The 8544-nt window shown below is 45.8% G+C and overlaps 1 long non-coding RNA gene across 1 annotated transcript; it reads left to right on the top strand.

Moving 5' to 3' along the window:
* Nucleotides 1-1212: 1212 nt before the first annotated feature.
* On the top strand, nt 1213-6266 carry LOC136286346 (uncharacterized). Its single transcript, XR_010719863.1, has 3 exons — nt 1213-1310; nt 2805-2920; nt 6185-6266. It is a non-coding gene; the product is annotated as an uncharacterized lncRNA (long non-coding RNA).
* Nucleotides 6267-8544: the final 2278 nt, after the last annotated feature.

Raw genomic sequence — 8544 nt, 5'->3', positions numbered from 1 at the left:
CTAGAAATTATTTTTGAGATAAAAGTTTTGTCATATGACATTTTTCTGACAAATTGCTGGCTTGCATGAGTGAAAAGCTCCCAGCAACTGGCCATCTAAACCTACTCCACCAAGCTTTAAGCAGAGGAGGGACAATTGTAACCTGGTTTATTTAGGATAAACCTCATGGAACGAGGCAAGTAAAGGGATTCAAAGCCTCCCTTGAAGGGGTGAGTTGTTAGATTGCACAATCAGCTTGAATCCTGGCCCTGGGTAGAAAAGCCCTTAAATTCAAGATCAGACCCTTTGATCCCCTCAAGAGGACTCTCCAGAGTCCCTCCTTGGGCTCCATGGGATGGACACACATCTGCAGCTGGGAAACAGCAGAGGAGCTGCACTGTACAGCTGTTAGCAGAAAATTTGGAAAGAACTGCTCTGGTAAAATTTGGGATTAGAGTTCAGGCATCAGTGGTGACATTAACACTGCCAGAATGTCTCACTCACTCTCTGCCAGGCTGCTGATGGCAGGGTGTGTGCAAACCTTTCTCTCAGCAGGGATGGAGATGGACCAACCCCAGCACATGGAAATGGATCTCTCCAGCTGAACAGTCAGGTAAAGTGACCAGAGTGTGCTACACATAAACGAGGTGACCTTCACATCTCCAGAGCTAATGATTCTTGCACCTTCAGAGCTATGATATCACTCAGCTTTTTTTTCCTCAGGCTTTTAATCACCTCTCAAAAAGACAAATACTCCCCTTGGAGGCTGCCATGTCCTGTGCACTAGAAAGCCTGGCAGGTGACTCAGTTGGTGGGAGGAGGGCAGCTGCAAGCAGGCAACCACCAGGAAAACAGGGGAGTTTCAGTGGTTTCTGAAACCTGAGGAATGGGGAGATGCCCTCAGCTAAGCAAGAGTTAAGCACAGTTATACAGAGCCCTGGCTGTTATGATTTAAGTTAGCTTTAGTGAATATCTGTAAAAGTAGGATACAGAGCATTGTGCAGGAGAAAAATAACTCTTTATGTAAGACATGACCTGGGGCATCATGCCAGGCTATCACTTCCAGATTTGGAAGGATTCGGTGTTTTGCACGGCACGATGGAAAGTTTTGAAAAATAAGATTTCCTCTTCAGTGCAGGTCAGATGGGTGACACCTGGCAGCTAGTGCACTGCTGTGTGCTAACCTGTGTGCCTCTCCTTCCCTCCCTGCTCCACAGGCACAACACAGGAGCAGCAAGGAGAGCTGGGTTTGTCCCGGGGGATGCAGGAGCTGTGTGTGGGTATCTGAGCTCCAAGCTGCAGCAGGACCCAAGGTCTGCACACTTCCACAGGTACCTTAAATGACTGAGACCTCAGGACCTGGCAGTGTCAGCTTGGAGGGCAACAGTGATTTCCAGCCTTTACTTTTGTCTACATTTCCAGCGTTCAATCAGTCTAATTGCTGCTGGGCCTTTGCCCATCATGTTGTGAAATGCTTCAGGGGCTAAAGGGGGAAAAAAGGGAAAAGAAAAAGACCAAACTGTGGTCTAAACCTTAAGAGGAAGAAGATATCTGTCAGGACAAGCTCTTACCAGAAATGGGATAAAGAATACTTGTTTACTAAACCTTTCATGTCCGTAGCTAGTTCAAAGACATCTTACAGTCCTCCTCATTAGAAGAGCAAAGGAACAACAGAAAAGCCCTCAGCCTAACCTATTAAAAGCAGTAGCTTTGTGTGCCGTGGTGTGGCAGGCATGCATAGGTCGGATTTTTTTCTTTTGCATCTACCACTGGTAGAGGAAAGTTCTTTCCAAGGTGCTAGTTCTAACCCTGTATGGAAATGTGAGCAAAGAGGAACTTTCTCAATTGCATTTGGGTTTATTCACAGCGCTTGTAAATAGTGTTAACATAAAGACAACACGTGCAGGGATTGTGCTGTGAGTTACCACAAGTGATGAAGGATTTTAGGACAGTGAGAAGACAGTTTCCGCTCCAACATACTGGTTTTTTTTCTGGAAGAATTATGTGAGAGCAGAAAAGTTAAAATAGCATTGCAGTTCCCTGCACAGAAAATACCCAGGGAGGTGAAACACAGCAAAGTGGTGCTATTCACCTGCACCACAACTGAGAGCATCAGTCAGGTGAAGAGGACTGAGCAGCTCCTCCATTTAGCAAACACAATAGTAACGTGAACCAATATCACCCTTTTCCAGACCACTGGCATGTCCTTGGGGACAATAACCTGTATTTTTTACAGCCAGGTCTTCTCAGCCACAGCTGATGGGACACCTCCTGCACTGGGGTGGCCACTGCTCATTGATCCCAAGGAAAACAAAATTCTGTACAGGCGCTCTGCAATTTTCTCACCTCAGATCCCAATGAAGCAGAGCTTTGGCTTTCAGGCATCTCCCCTGCAACCTGTCCCTTGTGTCCTTTCTACAGGGGATTCATTATTAATGAATTCTTTCAATATTTTTTTTAATTTCTAAAGAATATCAGTTGAGTTTTACAGCTTTTTCAGACCTCTCCAAACTTCATATCACACCTAAATTCTCATTTTCACTGCCTGAAGGCCTTTTCTGACCTGAATGATTCTATGAATCTGGCCTGCACTTCAGCTTAAGGGAAACGCTACACATTGATTGAATTTTGGGGAAAAAGATTTGAACATTCAGCTGTAAATTTATCTTGTGTTACGTCTTCCAGGTTCATTTATATTGTAATTTGCAAATGGCAAAACAATGTTGCTATTTATTAAAAAAAACAACAGTGCTTTCAAAATTTTGATGGAAAAATGATGTTGCAGGGGTGATGGTTATGAAAAATAACTCCCACAACCTCTGCAGGGCCTGGGCAGAGCGAGGTGGAACTGAGCTGTGGAGCTCCCCTGATCCTTCCACGGACATCAGCATCTGCAGCGCCTGGGATCCACGGCACAACTCTTTCCTCCAGAGGCCAAAAGGTGAGAGTGCAGTTTCAAGCAGGATAATCACCTTTCCAAGGCAATAACGAGCATTTCCTGAGAGCAGCTGGTTAAGATGGCTCAAAAGCAATGACAAGAATGTGGTGAAAAGTTTGGTCCATCAATCCAGCTTCTGGACGCAGTAGGGAAGAGACAGCTTTTGATAAAACAGCAAACACTGTAATTTTTTATTCTTTGTGATTGTCTGTGCTCCCACTCTGATCACCCCTTGAATTATTATTTTTCAAAGAGTTATGTAGGAGAGAAATTATGTTTATTCAGGGAGAGCCATAATTTTCATCTGTTTAAAACGCACCATGTGTGTTTTAAGCCCGGCAAACGCACCGAGAGCTCCAGAGTTTGTCATGCTGTTTTCTGCAGCACTGATGTTTTTTCTGTTTTACAATAACCATGCCCTGGGGCACCAGGTAGGCTCAATTCCAGGAGTGGAAGAAGCAGACCTGGAAGATGCTTTGGGTACAGCCCAGCCAAGTTTTATGCAGCCTGCAAAGGCTGGCTTTGCATTACAAACCGGTCTGCTGTTGCCATCTGCTGGAAAAATCCCTAATGGATATTTCCAAACGTGGGGAGGAGTATCTGCTTCTGATACATAAATACTGGGGGACTTTTGGTTTTTTTAAGGCAGGCTTTTTCCCTGTAGGTCTGTGTGATCTGTCAAAGAACAATGTGTGCCCCAGGCTGTTAATACACTCTGCACGGTAAAACACTTTCAGCCAAGGCTAATGTAAGAGCAAAACAATTCTTCCAACAGAAGCCTGCTACTAGAGAAGCAAAAAATTATCCTTCCAGGGGAAATCATCCTTCCTCTCTCTTACAACTCTCCTGTTAATGGTTTGGGTTGGAAGGGACCTTAAAAGTGACTTACTTAGAACCCCCTGTCCTGGGCAGGGACACCTTCTCTTCAACCAGGTGGGTTTTCTGTCACCTGAGCTGAGCAATCCCCATTCCACACATGTTCACACAGAGACCACACAAACTTTTACGCAAGGAAAAGTCTTAAAGATCCTGTTCATCCCAACACATCAAATGTAGAATTCATTTCTTTCTACGCTGTTTGCCCTTCTTTCTCTCTTTCTCTCTTTCTCTCTTTCTCTCTTTCTCTCTTTCTCTCTTTCTCTCTTTCTCTCTTTCTCTCTTTCTCTCTTTCTCTCTTCTCTCTCTTCTCTCTTTCTCTCTTTCTCTCTTTCTCTCTTAACTGTCACGCTCTTAGAAATATTTCTGCAGCCTGCTCCTACGGGATTTTCAGAGGCATTGGCTATCCTCTTCCCTCAGAAATCTTTTCCTCGCAGCAGGAGTCTTCAAAATCCTTTCCTCCTCTTAAAGATCCTGTGGCTCATCATTCTGTGAAACGTAAGAGCACATAATATCGTGGGCACAGGCGAAATCTCCTCTCGCTTGCAAGCAGCCTTAAGCCATTCAGGCTGCTGTTTGCCACAGGCGTCTTCAGCTCCGTGTCATCAGGCCCCAATCTAATCTGCGAGGTGTAATTGCCATGGCATTAAATCCTTTGCCGGTGGCTGATCGCCGCCGGCTCGTGGGATTACACGGCCCGGAGCCGGTGCTCACAAAGACGGGAAGGGTTTAGGAAACCCTGCTGCTGCTGCTGACAGGGCTTTAAAGCGTCCTGCTCAAAGGAGGAGTCAGTGGGGTGTGAATCCTCCCCAGCGGAGTTGAGAATAACAGCACCCATGATTGTGCGGTCTCTAAGCTACACTTAGGCTGCCTAAAAATTGCCCTGCAACGTGCCTTGGAATTCCAGAACAAGGGATGTTTAGGGCACAAACCCTGGCCGGGGGTGACAGGGACTGTTTCAGGCAGCACGGGGAGTTGGTGCCACTTCACCGGGTGGAGAAGGTGTGAAAGTGAGTCAGCCCAGACCCAAGACAGCGCTGGCTGTGTTCATTGGCCTCAGCGCGGGGACAGAGACAACTTGCACCTTTACAAACCTGTTTATTATTTAAGGAACCTCTATTAACCTTCACTAGCAGAATTAAGCAGCTTCAGTTTCAAAATTACCATGCACAGACCCCAAGCATCTGCTGTAGCTTAGAGGACTTCTAGCATTGGGAGAGGGAAGAATCTGCATCGTGAGCCGTCCCCACTCTCACTTGATGTGGAAATTGTAATGATATTATTAAGGCACGTCCTCAATGTGTCTCTCATTGTCTTGCCATTCGTGAAGCCCGAGGTTGGCTTGTCCTAGTTAGACTCCTGATGTGGAGGAGCTGAACTGCCAACTCACATGGAAGTTTATACTCACTGTGGAGTGACTTATCCTGTGAAATTTCTGTCACAGTTTTCCGGGGCTCTGCTCCACAAGGAATGGCATGGCCTCATTGTCGGCAGTTTTTATTTATGCAATAGTGTAAAAATGCTATTTTAATACTATTTATTATCTAAAAAAGAAAATGCTTTTAAACTTTAAGTGATAGCTAAAATCATAAATGAAATCTAGAAAGAGCAAATACACATAATACTTCTCCCTCTTTGTAGAATTAGTTTTCATTCAAAAATATGCTGATGGGAATGGGCTTTTATGTGTTTAGTGACCTTTACAGATTCATTCTCCAGGGTTTTTTTAGTTCACAGAAGCATGGAACAGTTCAGGGTGGAAGGGACTCCAATGATCGCTTCGTTCCAACCCTCCTGCCATGGGCAGGGACATCTTTCACTAGACCAGGTTGCTCAGAGCCTCATCCCAGAGCATCAGCTGGCCTCGAACACTTCCAGGGATGGGGCAGCCACAGCTTCTCTGAGCAACCTGTGCCAGCCAGGTGCCAGAGGAGGAAGAAAACCCTTCCCATCTGGAGCAGAGGCTGCTGCAGCCTTGTGTTAGCTTGTGTCACAGAGTGTGTGAGACAGGAAGGGTCTTTCCATCAAGAGATAACAGCACTAAAAGGTTTTTCTTCAGGAAAACCAGAACAATGGAAAACCAAAGTAGCCTTTGGTTCTTCCAGCAGGTTTGGGAACAAATTGAAGGAGGAGCAGAGCTGGCCTGGTGCCGCAGCTCTGCATGCAGTGGGGATGGAGAAGCTGCAATAACGTGTCTTCTTGGCTGAATCTTTAAAAATAAGGCACTTTTCTGTTGTTCCTTTTCAGGCATTACATAAAAATTCCCCCTAGAAGTCCAAAGGCAGCTGTTTTCTTAGCAGAAGGAAGTCAGGAAGAGGCAAAGCCGGCAAAAACATCAGATAAGTCTGGATAAAAAACTTGGCTAACCTATTTTTCCCCTCTCCTAAACAGCCAATTTTGAAGCACTCTGCAGAGATCTGCCCGGGAGGAAAAGCAGAACCAACCACTGAAAACTGATATGTGCGCTCTGGTGAGGGCTGTTGCTCTCCCTACCTCGGTGTGGGAACTCCTGAGCTTCCATTCCCTGTGGTGAGAGTATTTTTCCTCTCATGCAGCCAACCCAGAGACCTCCTAGGTAACAAGCGGGTGAGTCTTAATGAGATCTCCCAGGTAAGAAGTGATATGACAAAAGGAAATTGCCTCAAGTTGCACCAGGGAAGGCTTAGATTGGATTCTAGGAAAAATTTCTTCACTGAAAGGGTGGTCAAGCATTGGAAGAGGCTGCCCAGGGAAGTGCTGAGTCCCCATCCCTGGAGATACTTAAAGGACGTGTAGATGTGATGTTCAGTGACTTGGTTTGGAGGCGGCTTGGCAGTGCTGGGGCAACAGTTGGGCTCCATGACCTCAGAAGGCTTTTCCAACCTAAAGGATCCTATGGTTCTAAAAAGCCTTGGCCCCTCCAGCTCTAACACAGCACCTGGATGTTGACAAAATGAGGCTGATCATAAACATTGGAGGTCCCTGTCCCACAGGGACACTGTCACCTGCAGGGAGGGTCTCGTCCCCAGACAGCAGGCAGTGACACCATCCCTGCCCGGGGCTCTGTGTGCACCCTTGGGGTGGACACCTGCCTTCGCGTTTCCCTCTGGGGAGCCGGGAAGAGAATCAGGTCCATCCATCCGTCAGCTCCAGGGCTTGAAGGCTTTGGGGCTTTGCAGTTGTAGTGCCTTGTCACAAGGTGGCAGGGACGTGACACTGCCTGGCACGCTGCTGGCCTCAGATCCTTGCTGCTTTCTTCCTTATCCAGTACGGCTTTATCAGCAATCTTCTGTCTTTTCTTTAAAACTGTCCTTGGGAGAGTTCAAAGAGAGGGTAATTAGTTATTCCAAAGCCTAAATATTTCGCTTATTTGCACGCAAGAAAAAAAAAAAAAAAAGACAGAAAACTGCTTTGCACCCTTCTGCCTGGAAGTCATTGTGACATGGGGAAGTGAGGAAGGGGCTTGCCTCTGCTGAGCCTCAGCCCTGGCTGCTGCTGCTTCCATGTTAAACCCAAAAGTTGTCATGATCAAAAAGCAGGCAGCCCTTCTGTCCTGAGCCACAGGGACAGTTTCTTCCTAAACAGCTGAAGATGGGAAATCATCTTGTAGCTTCAAGAGAAAAAAAGTACATACACTCCTGTAGAGGTGTGTATATATACACACATTTCCTTCAATGAAGAAGAAAATCTTTAAAATAGTAGGTTATTTCTGGCTTCCTAGACAAGATCCTTAACTCTGGACTTCTGAAAGCAAATGTCTGTGCATCTATAGGAACATTCCCCTTCTATAGGACCATTCCCCTTCTTTTTATATGTCTCCCACAGTAATCTTTTACACTTCCACATGCCAAGAATTCTGTGATTTTGCTGCTCTGCTCTCTCAAGGGTGTTGCAGGCTGTGTAGCAGGGAGTGAAACCTTTGTCACTGCTCATCAAACATTTTCATACAGGATTCTACCTGCGGTGATAAAATTAGATTTGTGTTAATAAGCTGTTAATAACCATCAGGTAATTATTTAGTTTATCTCTGGAGTCCCAGCTGATCGTTGTCTCTTTATATTTGCTTGCCTGGCAGTCTTCAGGGACAGGGGATTTTCAGGTTTTTAATCTGCAGTACATGCAGTGAGAGATTACTCAGCTGTCACTCTGCAGAAAACATCCCTCTCGTGCAGCAGGAGGTATCCCTAACAAATTGCTGACATCCAAATTCAGCTCTGCACAAACGGATGTGCAGGATGCCTGCTGCTCCCCAAGTTGGAACCAGACCTCAGTGGAGAAAGAGGCATTGGCACAGCAGAAGGAAACGAGCAGAAAATGGCCCAAGTAGGGCAGGTAACATTAGAAAATAATTGTTTCTGAGCTGCTGTTCACTAGCAAATACTTCTCCTTTTCAGCACAGTGCAGTGGCCCAAGAAGAGATTTTTTGTGGGTCAGCTGGATGTGCTCCTGCTTCATGCTGAGGCTCTGAAACTGACCTGAGGTTTACATTCCAATTTATTGGAACAGGGAGTAATCAGAAGTTTTCTCAGCTATCTAAAGCACAGACCCAAGTAAGCCTGAGCTCCTACATGCTTGCTATGAACACTGAGGTGAGTGTGTATCATTGCAACCTTGCAATTTATCTAAATACTCTAAGGAAAGCAGTTCTGAAGTTCAAGGCAGGGTCTGAGTTGAGAGGGAGGAAAATCCTTTTTTAACATGTGGCATTTCATCTGTGGAACTCATCACTGCAGGACAGCATTAAGAATGAAAGTGCAATAAGATGTAGAGTG

Source organism: Chamaea fasciata, unplaced genomic scaffold, assembly GCF_029207755.1.
Source record: "Chamaea fasciata isolate MVZ Bird 193981 ecotype frontalis unplaced genomic scaffold, bChaFas1.0.hap1 SCAF_3, whole genome shotgun sequence".
In the NCBI taxonomy this organism is placed as follows: domain Eukaryota; kingdom Metazoa; phylum Chordata; class Aves; order Passeriformes; family Sylviidae; genus Chamaea; species Chamaea fasciata.
This window is presented reverse-complemented; position numbering and strand designations above follow the sequence as displayed.